This window comes from Puntigrus tetrazona, unplaced genomic scaffold, assembly GCF_018831695.1.
Source record: "Puntigrus tetrazona isolate hp1 unplaced genomic scaffold, ASM1883169v1 S000001062, whole genome shotgun sequence".
Lineage (NCBI taxonomy): Eukaryota > Metazoa > Chordata > Actinopteri > Cypriniformes > Cyprinidae > Puntigrus > Puntigrus tetrazona.
This window is the reverse complement of record NW_025048651.1, coordinates 54,512-71,037: the sequence shown is the minus strand read 5'-3', so window position 1 is coordinate 71,037 and position 16,526 is coordinate 54,512. Positions and strand designations below refer to the sequence as shown.

Sequence of the window (16,526 nt, the reverse complement as noted above, 5' to 3'; positions counted from 1 at the left end):
GTGATTGAAAAAAAGAGAAGAGAAAGAAGAAGAGCTTATCCTTTTCAACCAAACGCAAAGCCTCCGGAGAGGCTGGCAAAAATTGCCAAGGCTGACTGTATTTCAAGTCATCCCGGCGAGGTATTGGGTAAAGTTTTCAACCAGCAATGATCGCGCCTCGGATGAGCCTCATAGGCTACAATATTGCCTCTGCGAAAGAATGCCCACGAGGTGCGCGACCTCTTCAGCCCACCTAAGTGGACGTGGACCGACAGGGTGGTAACAAGCTTCAAACCGCCGCGCAGTCAGCCTTCTGGCCTAGGGGGCTGCAAAGAGTGTCTGCTAACCCAGAGGACCCAGTATTCATCGCAGCTCAGTCGCAGGGTTACCTCCCGCATCCACCCTACCATTTACAACACGTTACGCTGGATCCCGGTCTGCCCGTCTCAGCGTGGGAGCGCTTGCTTTAAAAATCGCTCCCTATCTCCTTTGCCCTAGAGATATTTCACCACAACCCAGCTGCAGTTCTTACATGTATTTAACTGCCCGCAGCTGTCACCCGGTCTGACTGGTTTTGTTTTTCTCCTTTCCTGCCACCCCTTGTTTTGAGAAAGGCAGAGGCCACGCCCCTTTTGCAATAGGTCTCCGGTGCCATGGACAGGTGTGTCCAGCCCCTGCCTCAGCGGACGCTGCCGCAGTACTGTACTGCACCCCAGTACAGCACGGTATACGAGGTGTCGAGACGGCTCGATGGACCCTACCACCTTGGCGAGAGCTCGCAGGGACCCGGGGTACACATACCTGGAGCCGAGCAGCAGTCTTGTGCTCGCCACGGCAGCACATATACTAAAATTGGATCGATACAGAGAAGATTAGCATGGCCCCTGCGAAAGGATGACACGCAAATCCGTGAAGCGCTCCATCTTTTTTCAGTCACGATGCTCGTGCTCTCCACTCTTTCTGCCCTAGCCGTGAAAATAGGTTGAATGTACATTCGGCCGTTGAAAGGAGATCTGGCAAAAACGCCAAGTCCGGATTTGCAGACTGGTCATCGACGAGGTGACCGAGTGGTTAAGGCGATGGGCTGCTAATCCATTGTGCTCTGCACGCGTGGGTTCGAATCCCATCCTCTTCGCTTGATGTCTTTCCAGGTAGCCAACCCAGAGCTCAGCAGCTCTGCTTTCCGCCCACCTCTTGTTCTGAGAAAGGCAGAGGCCACGCCCCTTTGCAATAGTACTCCGGTGCCATGGACAGATGTGTCCAGCCCCTTACCTCAGCGGACGCTGCCGTTGTACTGTACTGCACCCCAGGTGTATCGTTTGGGCACAGTTCTGAAGCTTGCAGGTTTCAGCCTTTTCTACCTTACTAAAAAAAGTGCAGACACCCTACTGATGCTTCCGATTTGACTGTGGCACTTTCCATCCCGTCACTCTCCCTCTCCGCAGAATCGCCGGGTTCCATGGTGTAACGGTCAGCATTCTGGACTTTGAATCCAGCGATCCGAGTTCAAATCTCGTGGAACCTCAGTGACCAAGAGCTCAAGCTCTGAGGGCCATCTGACCATTTAAGCAGCATCCTCCCTAAAATCCATCTACATGTTAGGCCCAGCCCCAGTTTTCAATCCATTCAGAGACCGCCTGTCATTTGTTTGCCTTTGACACTGTGTCGAGGGCTTCAATTATTTCCATGTTAGTTCGAGTTCCTTATTTGTCTTTCATTTCTTGTGTTTAACTACTTTCATGACAAAAATTCCCTTATTTTGTAGTTGCTGTAGATGTTCTTTTCCTTTCTCTCTGCTAGGGGTGGTGCCAAAGGGGTTCCTGCAGAAGACCCCTGGTCAGGGCAGCTCAGTGCCCAGTAGGCTCGTTGGTCTAGGGGTATGATTCTCGCTTAGGGTGCGAGAGGTCCCGGTTCAAATCCCGGGACGAGCCCGCCAGCAGCTTCTTCAGAAGCAGCCTTCTGTTCGGTTCTCTTTGACACTGCTAGGCCCTTGTTTTCTGTCAATGTCTGTTCTTTCCATTTTGACTCCTCCTTTCAGGTCTTCTTCCAAAGAGTCGCTACAAACTGGCCATCGACGAGGTGGCCGAGTGGTTAAGGCGATGGACTGCTAATCCATTGTGCTCTGCACGCGTGGGTTCGAATCCCATCCTCGCCGCTGGTGTCTTTCCAGGTGGCCAACCCAGAGCTCTGCAGCTTTGTTTTCTGACACAGGCCATTCACTTCTTTGCGTGCCCTACTAACGAGCTGATGATAAGGGGCGTGTCCGGATTGGACTGCTTAGCCGCTTTGCTCTACACGCGCGGGTTTGGAAGACCATCCTCACCGGTCAATTCTTGTCCAATTCTTTTTAGAATCCAATCTGGCAAACACCATCGCTTTACACCTTTCGCTCATCTTCCTTGTCCGACACGCTCAATGCAGTTCCTCGGCTGCACAAAGGACAAAAACCTGCACGTGATTGAAAAAAAGAGAAGAGAAAGAAGAAGAGCTTATCCTTTTCAACCAAACGCAAAGCCTCCGGAGAGGCTGGCAAAATTGCCAAGGCTGACTGTATTTCAAGTCATCCCGGCGAGGTATTGGGTAAAGTTTTCAACCAGCAATGATCGCGCCGGATGAGCCTCATAGGCTACAATATTGCCTCTGCGAAAGAATGCCCACGAGGTGCGCGACCTCTTCAGCCCACCTAAGTGGACGTGGACCGACAGGGTGGTAACAAGCTTCAAACCGCCGCAGCAGTCAGCCTTCTGGCCTAGGGGCTGCAAAGAGTGTCTGCTAACCCAGAGGACCCAGTATTCATCGCAGCTCAGTCGCAGGGTTACCTCCCGCATCCACCCTACCATTTACAACACGCTACGCTGGATCCCGGTCTGCCCGCCTCAGCGTGGGAGCGCTTGCTTTAAAAATCGCTCCCCATCTCCTTTGCCCTAGAGATATTTCACCACAACCCAGCTGCAGTTCTTACATGTATTTAACTGCCCGCAGCTGTCACCCGGTCTGACTGGTTTTGTTTTTCTCTCCTTTCCTGCCACCCCTTGTTTTGAGAAAGGCAGAGGCCACGCCCCCTTTTGCAATAGGTCTCCGGTGCCATGGACAGGTGTGTCCAGCCCCTTGCCTCAGCGGACGCTGCCGTGTACTGTACTGCACCCCAGTACAGCACGGTATACGAGGTGTCGAGACGGCTCGATGGACCCTACCACCTTGGCGAGAGCTCGCAGGGACCCGAAGGGTACACATACCTGGAGCCGAGCAGCAGTCTTGTGCTCGCCACGGCAGCACATATACTAAAATTGGATCGATACAGAGAAGATTAGCATGGCCCCTGCGAAAGGATGACACGCAAATCCGTGAAGCACTCGTGCTCCTCCACTCTTTCTGCCCTAGCGTCGTGAAAATAGGTTGAATGTACATTCGGGCCGTTGAAAGGAGATCTGGCAAAAACGCCAAGTCCGGATTTGCAGACTGGTCATCGACGAGGTGACCGAGTGGTTAAGGCGATGGGCTGCTAATCCATTGTGCTCTGCACGCGTGGGTTCGAATCCCATCCTCTTCGCTTGATGTCTTTCCAGGTAGCCAACCCAGAGCTCAGCAGCTCTGCTTTCCGCCCACCTCTTGTTCTGAGAAAGGCAGAGGCCACGCCCCCTTTTGCAATAGTACTCCGGTGCCATGGACAGATGTGTCCAGCCCCTTACCTCAGCGGACGCTGCCGTTGTACTGTACTGCACCCCAGGTGTATCGTTTGGGCACAGTTCTGAAGCTTGCAGGTTTCAGCCTTTTCTACCTTACTAAAAAAGTGCAGACACCCTACTGATGCTTCCGATTTGACTGTGGCACTTTCCATCCCGTCACTCTCCCTCCCGCAGAATCGCCGGGTTCCATGGTGTAACGGTCAGCATTCTGGACTTTGAATCCAGCGATCCGAGTTCAAATCTCGGTGGAACCTCAGTGACCAAGAGCTCAAGCTCTGAGGGCCATCTGACCATTTAAGCAGCATCCTCCCTAAAATCCATCTACATGTTAGGCCCAGCCCCAGTTTTCAATCCATTCAGAGACCGCCTGTCATTTGTTTGCCTTTGACACTGTGTCGAGGGCTTCAATTATTTCCATGTTAGTTCGAGTTCCTTATTTGTCTTTCATTTCTTGTGTTTAACTACTTTCATGACAAAAATTCCCTTATTTTGTAGTTGCTGTAGATGTTCTTTTCCTTTCTCTCTGCTAGGAGGTGCCAAAGGGGTTCCTGCAGAAGACCCCCTGGTCAGGGCAGCTCAGTGCCCAGTAGGCTCGTTGGTCTAGGGGTATGATTCTCGCTTAGGGTGCGAGAGGTCCCGGTTCAAATCCCGGACGAGCCCGCCAGCAGCTTCTTCAGAAGCAGCCTTCTGTTCGGTTCTCTTTGACACTGCTAGGCCCTTGTTTTCTGTCAATGTCTGTTCTTTCCATTTTGACTCCTCCTTTCAGGTCTTCTTCCAAAGAGTCGCTACAAACTGGCCATCGACGAGGTGGCCGAGTGGTTAAGGCGATGGACTGCTAATCCATTGTGCTCTGCACGCGTGGGTTCGAATCCCATCCTCGCCGCTTGGTGTCTTTCCAGGTGGCCAACCCAGAGCTCTGCAGCTTTGTTTTCTGACACAGGCCATTCACTTCTTTGCGTGCCTACTAACGAGCTGATGATAAGGGGCGTGTCCGGATTGGACTGCTTAGCCGCTTTGCTCTACACGCGTGGGTTTTGGAAGACCATCCTCACCGGTCAATTCTTGTCCAATTCTTTTTAGAATCCAATCTGGCAAACACCATCGCTTTACACCTTTCGTTCATCTTCCTTGTCCGACACGCTCAATGCAGTTCCTCGGCTGCACAAAGGTCAAAAACCTGCACGCGATTGAAAAAAGAGAAGAGAAAGAAGAAGAGCTTATCTTTTCAACCAAACGCAAAGCCTCCGGAGAGGCTGGCAAAATTGCCAAGGCTGACTGTATTTCAAGTCATCCCGGCGAGGTATTGGGTAAAGTTTTCAACCAGCAATGATCGCGCCTCGGATGAGCCTCATAGGCTACAATATTGCCTCTGCGAAAGAATGCCCACGAGGTGCGCGACCTCTTCAGCCCACCTAAGTGGACGTGGACCGACAGGGTGGTAACAAGCTTCAAACCGCCACGCAGTCAGCCTTCTGGCCTAGGGGGCTGCAAAGAGTGTCTGCTAACCCAGAGGACCCAGTATTCATCGCAGCTCAGTCGCAGGGTTACCTCCCGCATCCACCCTACCATTTACAACACGCTACGCTGGATCCCGGTCTGCCCGCCTCAGCGTGGGAGCGCTTGCTTTAAAAATCGCTCCCCATCTCCTTTGCCCTAGAGATATTTCACCACAACCCAGCTGCAGTTCTTACATGTATTTAACTGCCCGCAGCTGTCACCCGGTCTGACTGGTTTTGTTTTTCTCTCCTTTCCTGCCACCCCTTGTTTTGAGAAAGGCAGAGGCCACGCCCCCTTTTGCAATAGGTCTCCGGTGCCATGGACAGGTGTGTCCAGCCCCTTGCCTCAGCGGACGCTGCCGTGTACTGTACTGCACCCCAGTACAGCACGGTATACGAGGTGTCGAGACGGCTCGATGGACCCTACCACCTTGGCGAGAGCTCGCAGGGACCCGAAGGGTACACATACCTGGAGCCGAGCAGCAGTCTTGTGCTCGCCACGGCAGCACATATACTAAAATTGGATCGATACAGAGAAGATTAGCATGGCCCCTGCGAAAGGATGACACGCAAACCGTGAAGCGCTCCATCTTTTCAGTCACGATGCTCGTGTTCTCCACTCTTTCTGCCCTAGCGCCGTGAAAATAGGTTGAATGTACATTCGGGCGTTGAAAGGAGATCTGGCAAAAACGCCCAAGTCCGGATTTGCAGACTGGTCATCGACGAGGTGACCGAGTGGTTAAGGCGATGGGCTGCTAATCCATTGTGCTCTGCACGCGCGGGTTCGAATCCCATCCTCTTCGCTTGATGTCTTTCCAGGTAGCCAACCCAGAGCTCAGCAGCTCTGCTTTCCGCCCACCTCTTGTTCTGAGAAAGGCAGAGGCCACGCCCCTTTGCAATAGTACTCCGGTGCCATGGACAGATGTGTCCAGCCCCTTACCTCAGCGGACGCTGCCGTTGTACTGTACTGCACCCCAGGTGTATCGTTTGGGCACAGTTCTGAAGCTTGCAGGTTTCAGCCTTTTCTACCTTACTAAAAAAAGTGCAGACACCCTACTGATGCTTCCGATTTGACTGTGGCACTTTCCATCCCGTCACTCTCCTCTCCGCAGAATCGCCGGGTTCCATGGTGTAACGGTCAGCATTCTGGACTTTGAATCCAGCGATCCGAGTTCAAATCTCGGTGGAACCTCAGTGACCAAGAGCTCAAGCTCTGAGGGCCATCTGACCATTTAAGCAGCATCCTCCCTAAAATCCATCTACATGTTAGGCCCAGCCCCAGTTTTCAATCCATTCAGAGACCGCCTGTCATTTGTTTGCCTTTGACACTGTGTCGAGGGCTTCAATTATTTCCATGTTAGTTCGAGTTCCTTATTTGTCTTTCATTTCTTGTGTTTAACTACTTTCATGACAAAAATTCCTTATTTTGTAGTTGCTGTAGATGTTCTTTTCCTTTCTCTCTGCTAGGAGGTGCCAAAGGGGTTCCTGCAGAAGACCCCTGGTCAGGGCAGCTCAGTGCCCAGTAGGCTCGTTGGTCTAGGGGTATGATTCTCGCTTAGGGTGCGAGAGGTCCCGGTTCAAATCCCGGACGAGCCCGCCAGCAGCTTCTTCAGAAGCAGCCTTCTGTTCGGTTCTCTTTGACACTGCTAGGCCCTTGTTTTCTGTCAATGTCTGTTCTTTCCATTTTGACTCCTCCTTTCAGGTCTTCTTCCAAAGAGTCGCTACAAACTGGCCATCGACGAGGTGGCCGAGTGGTTAAGGCGATGGACTGCTAATCCATTGTGCTCTGCACGCGTGGGTTCGAATCCCATCCTCGCCGCTTGGTGTCTTTCCAGGTGGCCAACCCAGAGCTCTGCAGCTTTGTTTTCTGACACAGGCCATTCACTTCTTTGCGTGCCTCTACTAACGAGCTGATGATAAGGGGCGTGTCCGGATTGGACTGCTTAGCCGCTTTGCTCTACACACGCGTGGGTTTGGAAGACCATCCTCACCGGTCAATTCTTGTCCAATTCTTTTTAGAATCCAATCTGGCAAACACCATCGCTTTACACCTTTCGCTCATCTTCCTTGTCCGACACGCTCAATGCAGTTCCTCGGCTGCACAAAGGACAAAACCTGCACGTGATTGAAAAAAGAGAAGAGAAAGAAGAAGAGCTTATCCTTTTCAACCAAACGCAAAGCCTCCGGAGGCTGGCAAAATTGCCAAGGCTGACTGTATTTCAAGTCATCCCGGCGAGGTATTGGGTAAAGTTTTCAACCAGCAATGATCGCGCCTCGGATGAGCCTCATAGGCTACAATATTGCCTCTGCGAAAGAATGCCCACGAGGTGCGCGACCTCTTCAGCCCACCTAAGTGGACGTGGACCGACAGGGTGGTAACAAGCTTCAAACCGCCGCGCAGTCAGCCTTCTGGCCTAGGGGGCTGCAAAGAGTGTCTGCTAACCCAGAGGACCCAGTATTCATCGCAGCTCAGTCGCAGGGTTACCTCCCGCATCCACCCTACCATTTACAACACGTTACGCTGGATCCCGGTCTGCCCGCCTCAGCGTGGGAGCGCTTGCTTTAAAAAATCGCTCCCATCTCCTTTGCCCCTAGAGATATTTCACCACAACCCAGCTGCAGTTCTTACATGTATTTAACTGCCCGCAGCTGTCACCCGGTCTGACTGGTTTTGTTTTTCTCCTTTCCTGCCACCCCTTGTTTTGAGAAAGGCAGAGGCCACGCCCCTTTGCAATAGGTCTCCGGTGCCATGGACAGGTGTGTCCAGCCCCTTGCCTCAGCGGACGCTGCCGTGTACTGTACTGCACCCCAGTACAGCACGGTATACGAGGTGTCGAGACGGCTCGATGGACCCTACCACCTTGGCGAGAGCTCGCAGGGACCCGAAGGGTACACATACCTGGAGCCGAGCAGCAGTCTTGTGCTCGCCACGGCAGCACATATACTAAAATTGGATCGATACAGAGAAGATTAGCATGGCCCCTGCGAAAGGATGACACGCAAAATCCGTGAAGCGCTCCATCTTTTCAGTCACGATGCTCGTGCTCCTCCACTCTTTCTGCCCTAGCGTGTGTGAAAATAGGTTGAATGTACATTCGGGCCGTTGAAAGGAGATCTGGCAAAAACGCCAAGTCCGGATTTGCAGACTGGTCATCGACGAGGTGACCGAGTGGTTAAGGCGATGGGCTGCTAATCCATTGTGCTCTGCACGCGTGGGTTCGAATCCCATCCTCTTCGCTTGATGTCTTTCCAGGTAGCCAACCCAGAGCTCAGCAGCTCTGCTTTCCGCCCACCTCTTGTTCTGAGAAAGGCAGAGGCCACGCCCCCTTTTGCAATAGTACTCCGGTGCCATGGACAGATGTGTCCAGCCCCTTACCTCAGCGGACGCTGCCGTTGTACTGTACTGCACCCCAGGTGTATCGTTTGGGCACAGTTCTGAAGCTTGCAGGTTTCAGCCTTTTCTACCTTACTAAAAAAAGTGCAGACACCCTACTGATGCTTCCGATTTGACTGTGGCACTTTCCATCCCGTCACTCTCCCTCTCCGCAGAATCGCCGGGGTTCCATGGTGTAACGGTCAGCATTCTGGACTTTGAATCCAGCGATCCGAGTTCAAATCTCGGTGGAACCTCAGTGACCAAGAGCTCAAGCTCTGAGGGCCATCTGACCATTTAAGCAGCATCCTCCCTAAAATCCATCTACATGTTAGGCCCAGCCCCAGTTTCAATCCATTCAGAGACCGCCTGTCATTTGTTTGCCTTTGACACTGTGTCGAGGGCTTCAATTATTTCCATGTTAGTTCGAGTTCCTTATTTGTCTTTCATTTCTTGTGTTTAACTACTTTCATGACAAAAATTCCCTTATTTTGTAGTTTGCTGTAGATGTTCTTTTCCTTTCTCTCTGCTAGGGAGGTGCCAAAGGGGGTTCCTGCAGAAGACCCCCTGGTCAGGGCAGCTCAGTGCCCAGTAGGCTCGTTGGTCTAGGGGTATGATTCTCGCTTAGGGTGCGAGAGGTCCCGGGTTCAAATCCCGGACGAGCCCGCCAGCAGCTTCTTCAGAAGCAGCCTTCTGTTCGGTTCTCTTTGACACTGCTAGGCCCTTGTTTTTCTGTCAATGTCTGTTCTTTCCATTTTGACTCCTCCTTTCAGGTCTTCTTCCAAAGAGTCGCTACAAACTGCCCATCGACGAGGTGGCCGAGTGGTTAAGGCGATGGACTGCTAATCCATTGTGCTCTGCACGCGTGGGTTCGAATCCCATCCTCGTCGCTTGGTGTCTTTCCAGGTGGCCAACCCAGAGCTCTGCAGCTTTGTTTTCTGACACAGGCCATTCACTTCTTTGCGTGCCCTACTAACGAGCTGATGATAAGGGGCGTGTCCGGATTGGACTGCTTAGCCGTTTTGCTCTACACGCGCGGGGTTGGAAGACCATCCTCACCGGTCAATTCTTGTCCAATTCTTTTTAGAATCCAATCTGGCAAACACCATCGCTTTACACCTTTCGCTCATCTTCCTTGTCCGACACGCTCATGCAGTTCCTCGGCTGCACAAAGGACAAAAACCTGCACGTGATTGAAAAAAAGAGAAGAGAAAGAAGAAGAGCTTATCCTTTTCAACCAAACGCAAAGCCTCCGGAGAGGCTGGCAAAAATTGCCAAGGCTGACTGTATTTCAAGTCATCCCGGCGAGGTATTGGGTAAAGTTTTCAACCAGCAATGATCGCGCCTCGGATGAGCCTCATAGGCTACAATATTGCCTCTGCGAAAGAATGCCCACGAGGTGCGCGACTTTCAGCCCACCTAAGTGGACGTGGACCGACAGGGTGGTAACAAGCTTCAAACCGCCGCGCAGTCAGCCTTCTGGCCTAGGGGGCTGCAAAGAGTGTCTGCTAACCCAGAGGACCCAGTATTCATCGCAGCTCAGTCGCAGGGTTACCTCCCGCATCCACCCTACCATTTACAACACGTTACGCTGGATCCCGGTCTGCCCGCTCTCAGCGTGGGAGCGCTTGCTTTAAAAATCGCTCCCCATCTCCTTTGCCCTAGAGATATTTCACCACAACCCAGCTGCAGTTCTTACATGTATTTAACTGCCCGCAGCTGTCACCCGGTCTGACTGGTTTTGTTTTTCTCTCCTTTCCTGCCACCCCTTGTTTTGAGAAAGGCAGAGGCCACGCCCCTTTTGCAATAGGTCTCCGGTGCCATGGACAGGTGTGTCCAGCCCCTTGCCTCAGCGGCGCGCTGCCGTGTACTACTGTACTGCACCCCAGTACAGCACGGTATACGAGGTGTCGAGATGGCTCGATGGACCCTACCACCTTGGCGAGAGCTCGCGGGACCCGAAGGGTACACATACCTGGAGCCGAGCAGCAGTCTTGTGCTCGCCACGGCAGCACATATACTAAAATTGGATCGATACAGAGAAGATTAGCATGGCCCCTGCGAAAGGATGACACGCAAATCCGTGAAGCGCTCCATCTTTTCAGTCACGATGCTCGTGTGCTCCTCCACTCTTTCTGCCCTAGCGTCGTGAAAATAGGTTGAATGTACATTCGGGCCGTTGAAAGGAGATCTGGCAAAAAACGGCCAAGTCCGGATTTGCAGACTGGTCATCGACGAGGTGACCGAGTGGTTAAGGCGATGGGCTGCTAATCCATTGTGCTCTGCACGCGTGGGTTCGAATCCCATCCTCTTCGCTTGATGTCTTTCCAGGTAGCCAACCCAGAGCTCAGCAGCTCTGCTTTCCGCCCACCTCTTGTTCTGAGAAAGGCAGAGGCCACGCCCCTTTTGCAATAGTACTCCGTGCCATGGACAGATGTGTCCAGCCCCTTACCTCAGCGGACGCTGCCGTTGTACTGTACTGCACCCCAGGTGTATCGTTTGGGCACAGTTCTGAAGCTTGCAGGTTTCAGCCTTTTCTACCTTACTAAAAAAAGTGCAGACACCCTACTGATGCTTCCGATTTGACTGTGGCACTTTCCATCCCGTCACTCTCCCTCTCCGCAGAATCGCCGGGTTCCATGGTGTAACGGTCAGCATTCTGGACTTTGAATCCAGCGATCCGAGTTCAAATCTCGGTGGAACCTCAGTGACCAAGAGCTCAAGCTCTGAGGGCCATCTGACCATTTAAGCAGCATCCTCCTAAAAGATCTACATGTTAGGCCCAGCCCCAGTTTTCAATCCATTCAGAGACCGCCTGTCATTTGTTTGCCTTTGACACTGTGTCGAGGGCTTAATTATTTCCATGGCTTAGTTCGAGTGGACTGCTACTTTCATGATTCCTTATTTTGTCTTCTGCACTTTTCTTTCTCTCTGCTGGAGGTGCCAAAGGGGTTCCTGCAGAAGACCCCTGGTCAGGGCAGCTCAGTGCCCCCATCCTCAGTCGCGCTTAGGTGTCTTTCCAGGTGGCCAACCCAGAGCTCTGCAGCTTTGTTTTCTGACACACACTTCTTTGGATCCCGGTCTGCCCTGCTAATCCATTGTGCTCAGCTAGCGTGGGGCTAGCGAGCTGATGATAAGGGCGTGTCCGGATTGGACTCTGCTTAGCCGTTTTGCTCCTTTGCCCGGGGGTTTGGAAGACCATCCTCACTGGTCAATTCTTGCCAATTCTTTTAGAATCCAATGTCTGGCATTTAACTGCGCTTTACACCTTTCGCTCATCTTCCTTGTCCGACACGCTCAATGCAGTTCCTCGGCTGCACAAAGAACAAAAACCTGCACGTGATTGAAAAAGAGAAGAGAAGAAGAAGAGCTTATCCTTTTCAATAGGTCTCAGGTGCCTCCGGAGAGGTGTGGCAAAAATTGCCAAGGCTGACTGTATTTCAAGTCATCCCGGCGAGGTATTGGGTAAAGTACTGTACTGTACAGCACGGTATACGAGGTGTCGAGACGGCTCGATGGACCCTACCACCTTGGCGAGAGCTCGCAGGGACCCGAAGAGTACACATACCTGGAGCCGAGCAACAGTCTTGTGCTCGCCACGGCAGCACATATACTAAAATTGGATCGATACAGAGAAGATTAGCATGGCCCCTGCGAAAGGATGACACGCAAACGTGAAGCGCTCCATCTTTTCAGTCACGATGCTCGTGCTCCTCCACTCTTTCTGCCCTAGCGCGTGAAAATAGGTTGAATGTACATTCGGGCGTTGAAAGGAGATCTGGCAAAAACGGCCAAGTCCGGATTTGCAGACTGGTCATCGATGAGAGGTGACCGAGTGGTTAAGGCGATGGGCTGCTAATCCATTGGCTGCTCTGCACGCGTGGGTTCGAATCCCATCCTCTTCGCTTGATGTCTTTCCAGGTAGCCAACCCAGAGCTCAGCAGCTCTGCTTTCCGCCCACCTCTTGTTCTGAGAAAGGCAGAGGCCACGCCCCTTTGCAATAGTACTCCGGTGCCATGGACAGATGTGTCCAGCCCCTTACCTCAGCGGACGCTGCCGCTTGTACTGTACTGCACCCCAGGTGTATCGTTTGGGCACAGTTCTGAAGCTTGCAGGTTTCAGCCTTTTCTACCTTACTAAAAAAAGCAGCAGACACCCTACTGATGCTTCCGATTTGACTGTGGCACTTTCCATCCCGTCACTCTCCTCTCCGCAGAATCGCTGGGGTTCCATGGTGTAACGGTCAGCATTCTGGACTTTGAATCCAGCGATCCGAGTTCAAATCTCGGTGGAACCTCAGTGACCAAGAGCTCAAGCTCTGAGGGCCATCTGACCATTTAAGCAGCATCCTCCCTAAAATCCATCTACATGTTAGGCCCAGCCCCAGTTTTCAATCCATTCAGAGACCGCCTGTCATTTGTTTGCCTTTGACACTGTGTCGAGGGCTTCAATTATTTCCATGTTAGTTCGAGTTCCTTATTTGTCTTTCATTTCTTGTGTTTAACTACTTTCATGACAAAAATTCCCTTATTTTGTAGTTGCTGTAGATGTTCTTTTCCTTTCTCTCTGCTAGGGAGGTGCCAAAGGGGGTTCCTGCAGAAGACCCCCTGGTCAGGGCAGCTCAGTGCCCAGTAGGCTCGTTGGTCTAGGGGTATGATTCTCGCTTAGGGTGCGAGAGGTCCCGGTTCAAATCCCGGACGAGCCCGCCAGCAGCTTCTTCAGAAGCAGCCTTCTGTTCGGTTCTCTTTGACACTGCTAGGCCCTTGTTTTCTGTCAATGTCTGTTCTTTCCATTTTGACTCCTCCTTTCAGGTCTTCTTCCAAAGAGTCGCTACAAACTGGCCATCGACGAGGTGGCCGAGTGGTTAAGGCGATGGACTGCTAATCCATTGTGCTCTGCACGCGGGGTTCGAATCCCATCCTCGTCGCTTGGTGTCTTTCCAGGTGGCCAACCCAGAGCTCTGCAGCTTTGTTTTCTGACACAGGCCATTCACTTCTTTGCGTGCCCTACTAACGAGCTGATGATAAGGGGCGTGTCCGGATTGGACTGCTTAGCCGCTTTTGCTCTACACGCGCGGGTTTGGAAGACCATCCTCACCGGTCAATTCTTGTCCAATTCTTTTTAGAATCCAATCTGGCAAACACCATCGCTTTACACCTTTCGCTCATCTTCCTTGTCCGACACGCTCAATGCAGTTCCTCGGCTGCACAAAGGACAAAAACCTGCACGTGATTGAAAAAAAGAGAAGAGAAAGAAGAAGAGCTTATCCTTTTCAACCAAACGCAAAGCCTCCGGAGAGGCTGGCAAAATTGCCAAGGCTGACTGTATTTCAAGTCATCCCGGCGAGGTATTGGGTAAAGTTTTCAACCAGCAATGATCGCGCCTCGGATGAGCCTCATAGGCTACAATATTGCCTCTGCGCGAAGAATGCCCACGAGGTGCGCGACCTCTTCAGCCCACCTAAGTGGACGTGGACCGACAGGGTGGTAACAAGCTTCAAACCGCCGCGCAGTCAGCCTTCTGGCCTAGGGGGCTGCAAAGAGTGTCTGCTAACCCAGAGGACCCAGTATTCATCGCAGCTCAGTCGCAGGGTTACCTCCCGCATCCACCCTACCATTTACAACACGTTACGCTGGATCCCGGTCTGCCCGTCTCAGCGTGGGCTAGAGCGCTTGCTTTAAAAAATCGCTCCCCATCTCCTTTGCCCTAGAGATATTTCACCACAACCCAGCTGCAGTTCTTACATGTATTTAACTGCCCGCAGCTGTCACCCGGTCTGACTGGTTTTGTTTTTCTCCTTTCCTGCCACCCCTTGTTTTGAGAAAGGCAGAGGCCACGCCCCCTTTGCAATAGGTCTCCGGTGCCATGGACAGGTGTGTCCAGCCCCTTGCCTCAGCGGACGCTGCTGCGTACTGTACTGCACCCCAGTACAGCACGGTATACGAGGTGTCGAGACGGCTCGATGGACCCTACCACCTTGGCGAGAGCTCGCAGGGACCCGAAGGGTACACATACCTGGAGCCGAGCAGCAGTCTTGTGCTCGCCACGGCAGCACATATACTAAAATTGGATCGATACAGAGAAGATTAGCATGGCCCCTGCGAAAGGATGACACGCAAATCCGTGAAGCGCTCCATCTTTTCAGTCACGATGCTCGTGCTCCTCCACTCTTTCTGCCCTAGCGTCGTGAAAATAGGTTGAATGTACATTCGGGCCGTTGAAAGGAGATCTGGCAAAAAACGGCCAAGTCCGGATTTGCAGACTGGTCATCGACGAGGTGACAGAGTGGTTAAGGCGATGGGCTGCTAATCCATTGTGCTCTGCACGCGCGGGGTTCGAATCCCATCCTCTTCGCTTGATGTCTTTCCAGGTAGCCAACCCAGAGCTCAGCAGCTCTGCTTTCCGCCCACCTCTTGTTCTGAGAAAGGCAGAGGCCACGCCCCTTTGCAATAGTACTCCGGTGCCATGGACAGATGTGTCCAGCCCCTTACCTCAGCGGACGCTGCCGTTGTACTGTACTGCACCCCAGGTGTATCGTTTGGGCACAGTTCTGAAGCTTGCAGGTTTCAGCCTTTTCTACCTTACTAAAAAAGTGCAGACACCCTACTGATGCTTCCGATTTGACTGTGGCACTTTCCATCCCGTCACTCTCTCTCTCTCCGCAGAATCGCACTTTGGGTTCCATGGTGTAACGGTCAGCATTCTGGACTTTGAATCCAGCGATCCGAGTTCAAATCTCGGTGGAACCTCAGTGACCAAGAGCTCAAGCTCTGAGGGCCATCTGACCATTTAATGCAGCATCCTCCTAAAATCCATCTACATGTTAGGCCCAGCCCCAGTTTTCAATCCATTCAGAGACCGCCTGTCATTTGTTTGCCTTTGACACTGTGTCGAGGGCTTCAATTATTTCCATGTTAGTTCGAGTTCCTTATTTGTCTTTCATTTCTTGTGTTTAACTACTTTCATGACAAAAATTCCCTTATTTTGTAGTTGCTGTAGATGTTCTTTTCCTTTCTCTCTGCTAGGGAGGTGCCAAAGGGGGTTCCTGCAGAAGACCCCCTGGTCAGGGCAGCTCAGTGCCCAGTAGGCTCGTTGGTCTAGGGGTATGATTCTCGCTTAGGGTGCGAGAGGTCCCGGGTTCAAATCCCGGACGAGCCCGCCAGCAGCTTCTTCAGAAGCAGCCTTCTGTTCGGTTCTCTTTGACACTGCTAGGCCCTTGTTTTCTGTCAATGTCTGTTCTTTCCATTTTGACTCCTCCTTTCAGGTCTTCTTCCAAAGAGTCGCTACAAACTGGCCATCGACGAGGTGGCCGAGTGGTTAAGGCGATGGACTGCTAATCCATTGTGCTCTGCACGCGGGTTCGAATCCCATCCTCGTCGCTTGGTGTCTTTCCAGGTGGCCAACCCAGAGCTCTGCAGCTTTGTTTTCTGACACAGGCCATTCACTTCTTTGCGTGCCCTACTAACGAGCTGATGATAAGGGGCGTGTCCGGATTGGACTGCTTAGCCGCTTTGCTCTACACGCGTGGGTTTGGAAGACCATCCTCACCGGTCAATTCTTGTCCAATTCTTTTTAGAATCCAATCTGGCAAACACCATCGCTTTACACCTTTCGCTCATCTTCCTTGTCCGACACGCTCAATGCAGTTCCTCGGCTGCACAAAGGACAAAAACCTGCACGTGATTGAAAAAAGAAGAAAAGAAGAAGAGCTTATCCTTTTCAACCAAACGCAAAGCCTCCGGAGAGGCTGGCAAAAATTGCCAAGGCTGACTGTATTTCAAGTCATCCCGGCGAGGTATTGGGTAAAGTTTTCAACCAGCAATGATCGCGCCTCGGATGAGCCTCATAGGCTACAATATTGCCTCTGCGAAAGAATGCCCACGAGGTGCGCGACCTCTTCAGCCCACCTAAGTGGACGTGGACCGACAGGGTGGTAACAAGCTTCAAACCGCCACAGCAGTCAGCCTTCTGGCCTAGGGGGCTGCAAAGAGT

General features: G+C 52.2%; 36 non-coding genes across 36 annotated transcripts; 29 read left to right on the top strand and 7 right to left on the bottom strand.

Annotated features, from left to right (window-relative positions):
• Positions 1-60: 60 nt before the first annotated feature.
• On the bottom strand, positions 61-201 carry LOC122340674. Its single transcript, XR_006250368.1, has one exon. It is a non-coding gene; the product is annotated as a U4 spliceosomal RNA (small nuclear RNA).
• Positions 202-801: 600 nt separating this feature from the next.
• Positions 802-908, top strand: LOC122340578. The gene has a single exon (XR_006250278.1). It is a non-coding gene; the product is annotated as a U6 spliceosomal RNA (small nuclear RNA).
• Positions 909-1,032: 124 nt separating this feature from the next.
• On the top strand, positions 1,033-1,114 carry trnas-gcu. The gene has a single exon. It is a non-coding gene; the product is annotated as a tRNA-Ser (tRNA).
• Positions 1,115-1,839: 725 nt separating this feature from the next.
• Positions 1,840-1,911, top strand: trnap-agg. The gene has a single exon. It is a non-coding gene; the product is annotated as a tRNA-Pro (tRNA).
• A 141-nt stretch (positions 1,912-2,052) lies between these two features.
• trnas-gcu lies at positions 2,053-2,134 on the top strand. Its single transcript has one exon. It is a non-coding gene; the product is annotated as a tRNA-Ser (tRNA).
• A 359-nt stretch (positions 2,135-2,493) lies between these two features.
• On the bottom strand, positions 2,494-2,631 carry LOC122340703. The gene has a single exon (XR_006250395.1). It is a non-coding gene; the product is annotated as a U4 spliceosomal RNA (small nuclear RNA).
• A 605-nt stretch (positions 2,632-3,236) lies between these two features.
• Positions 3,237-3,343, top strand: LOC122340638. The gene has a single exon (XR_006250336.1). It is a non-coding gene; the product is annotated as a U6 spliceosomal RNA (small nuclear RNA).
• Positions 3,344-3,447: 104 nt separating this feature from the next.
• On the top strand, positions 3,448-3,529 carry trnas-gcu. Its single transcript has one exon. It is a non-coding gene; the product is annotated as a tRNA-Ser (tRNA).
• A 318-nt stretch (positions 3,530-3,847) lies between these two features.
• trnaq-uug lies at positions 3,848-3,919 on the top strand. The gene has a single exon. It is a non-coding gene; the product is annotated as a tRNA-Gln (tRNA).
• A 335-nt stretch (positions 3,920-4,254) lies between these two features.
• On the top strand, positions 4,255-4,325 carry trnap-agg. The gene has a single exon. It is a non-coding gene; the product is annotated as a tRNA-Pro (tRNA).
• A 141-nt stretch (positions 4,326-4,466) lies between these two features.
• Positions 4,467-4,548, top strand: trnas-gcu. Its single transcript has one exon. It is a non-coding gene; the product is annotated as a tRNA-Ser (tRNA).
• Positions 4,549-4,906: 358 nt separating this feature from the next.
• On the bottom strand, positions 4,907-5,046 carry LOC122340675. The gene has a single exon (XR_006250369.1). It is a non-coding gene; the product is annotated as a U4 spliceosomal RNA (small nuclear RNA).
• Positions 5,047-5,651: 605 nt separating this feature from the next.
• Positions 5,652-5,757, top strand: LOC122340626. Its single transcript, XR_006250324.1, has one exon. It is a non-coding gene; the product is annotated as a U6 spliceosomal RNA (small nuclear RNA).
• A 524-nt stretch (positions 5,758-6,281) lies between these two features.
• trnaq-uug lies at positions 6,282-6,353 on the top strand. Its single transcript has one exon. It is a non-coding gene; the product is annotated as a tRNA-Gln (tRNA).
• Positions 6,354-6,686: 333 nt separating this feature from the next.
• On the top strand, positions 6,687-6,757 carry trnap-agg. The gene has a single exon. It is a non-coding gene; the product is annotated as a tRNA-Pro (tRNA).
• Positions 6,758-6,898: 141 nt separating this feature from the next.
• trnas-gcu lies at positions 6,899-6,980 on the top strand. Its single transcript has one exon. It is a non-coding gene; the product is annotated as a tRNA-Ser (tRNA).
• A 361-nt stretch (positions 6,981-7,341) lies between these two features.
• On the bottom strand, positions 7,342-7,479 carry LOC122340693. Its single transcript, XR_006250386.1, has one exon. It is a non-coding gene; the product is annotated as a U4 spliceosomal RNA (small nuclear RNA).
• A 602-nt stretch (positions 7,480-8,081) lies between these two features.
• LOC122340610 lies at positions 8,082-8,189 on the top strand. The gene has a single exon (XR_006250309.1). It is a non-coding gene; the product is annotated as a U6 spliceosomal RNA (small nuclear RNA).
• Positions 8,190-8,316: 127 nt separating this feature from the next.
• On the top strand, positions 8,317-8,398 carry trnas-gcu. Its single transcript has one exon. It is a non-coding gene; the product is annotated as a tRNA-Ser (tRNA).
• A 321-nt stretch (positions 8,399-8,719) lies between these two features.
• trnaq-uug lies at positions 8,720-8,791 on the top strand. Its single transcript has one exon. It is a non-coding gene; the product is annotated as a tRNA-Gln (tRNA).
• A 337-nt stretch (positions 8,792-9,128) lies between these two features.
• trnap-agg lies at positions 9,129-9,200 on the top strand. Its single transcript has one exon. It is a non-coding gene; the product is annotated as a tRNA-Pro (tRNA).
• A 142-nt stretch (positions 9,201-9,342) lies between these two features.
• On the top strand, positions 9,343-9,424 carry trnas-gcu. Its single transcript has one exon. It is a non-coding gene; the product is annotated as a tRNA-Ser (tRNA).
• Positions 9,425-9,783: 359 nt separating this feature from the next.
• LOC122340663 lies at positions 9,784-9,924 on the bottom strand. Its single transcript, XR_006250357.1, has one exon. It is a non-coding gene; the product is annotated as a U4 spliceosomal RNA (small nuclear RNA).
• Positions 9,925-10,530: 606 nt separating this feature from the next.
• Positions 10,531-10,637, top strand: LOC122340591. The gene has a single exon (XR_006250290.1). It is a non-coding gene; the product is annotated as a U6 spliceosomal RNA (small nuclear RNA).
• Positions 10,638-10,767: 130 nt separating this feature from the next.
• Positions 10,768-10,849, top strand: trnas-gcu. Its single transcript has one exon. It is a non-coding gene; the product is annotated as a tRNA-Ser (tRNA).
• Positions 10,850-11,167: 318 nt separating this feature from the next.
• Positions 11,168-11,239, top strand: trnaq-uug. The gene has a single exon. It is a non-coding gene; the product is annotated as a tRNA-Gln (tRNA).
• An 884-nt stretch (positions 11,240-12,123) lies between these two features.
• LOC122340631 lies at positions 12,124-12,228 on the top strand. Its single transcript, XR_006250329.1, has one exon. It is a non-coding gene; the product is annotated as a U6 spliceosomal RNA (small nuclear RNA).
• Positions 12,229-12,759: 531 nt separating this feature from the next.
• Positions 12,760-12,831, top strand: trnaq-uug. The gene has a single exon. It is a non-coding gene; the product is annotated as a tRNA-Gln (tRNA).
• A 337-nt stretch (positions 12,832-13,168) lies between these two features.
• trnap-agg lies at positions 13,169-13,239 on the top strand. Its single transcript has one exon. It is a non-coding gene; the product is annotated as a tRNA-Pro (tRNA).
• A 141-nt stretch (positions 13,240-13,380) lies between these two features.
• On the top strand, positions 13,381-13,461 carry trnas-gcu. Its single transcript has one exon. It is a non-coding gene; the product is annotated as a tRNA-Ser (tRNA).
• A 361-nt stretch (positions 13,462-13,822) lies between these two features.
• On the bottom strand, positions 13,823-13,962 carry LOC122340673. Its single transcript, XR_006250367.1, has one exon. It is a non-coding gene; the product is annotated as a U4 spliceosomal RNA (small nuclear RNA).
• Positions 13,963-14,570: 608 nt separating this feature from the next.
• Positions 14,571-14,677, top strand: LOC122340590. The gene has a single exon (XR_006250289.1). It is a non-coding gene; the product is annotated as a U6 spliceosomal RNA (small nuclear RNA).
• A 534-nt stretch (positions 14,678-15,211) lies between these two features.
• trnaq-uug lies at positions 15,212-15,283 on the top strand. Its single transcript has one exon. It is a non-coding gene; the product is annotated as a tRNA-Gln (tRNA).
• Positions 15,284-15,620: 337 nt separating this feature from the next.
• On the top strand, positions 15,621-15,692 carry trnap-agg. The gene has a single exon. It is a non-coding gene; the product is annotated as a tRNA-Pro (tRNA).
• Positions 15,693-15,833: 141 nt separating this feature from the next.
• Positions 15,834-15,913, top strand: trnas-gcu. The gene has a single exon. It is a non-coding gene; the product is annotated as a tRNA-Ser (tRNA).
• A 356-nt stretch (positions 15,914-16,269) lies between these two features.
• Positions 16,270-16,410, bottom strand: LOC122340563. The gene has a single exon (XR_006250264.1). It is a non-coding gene; the product is annotated as a U4 spliceosomal RNA (small nuclear RNA).
• Positions 16,411-16,526: the final 116 nt, after the last annotated feature.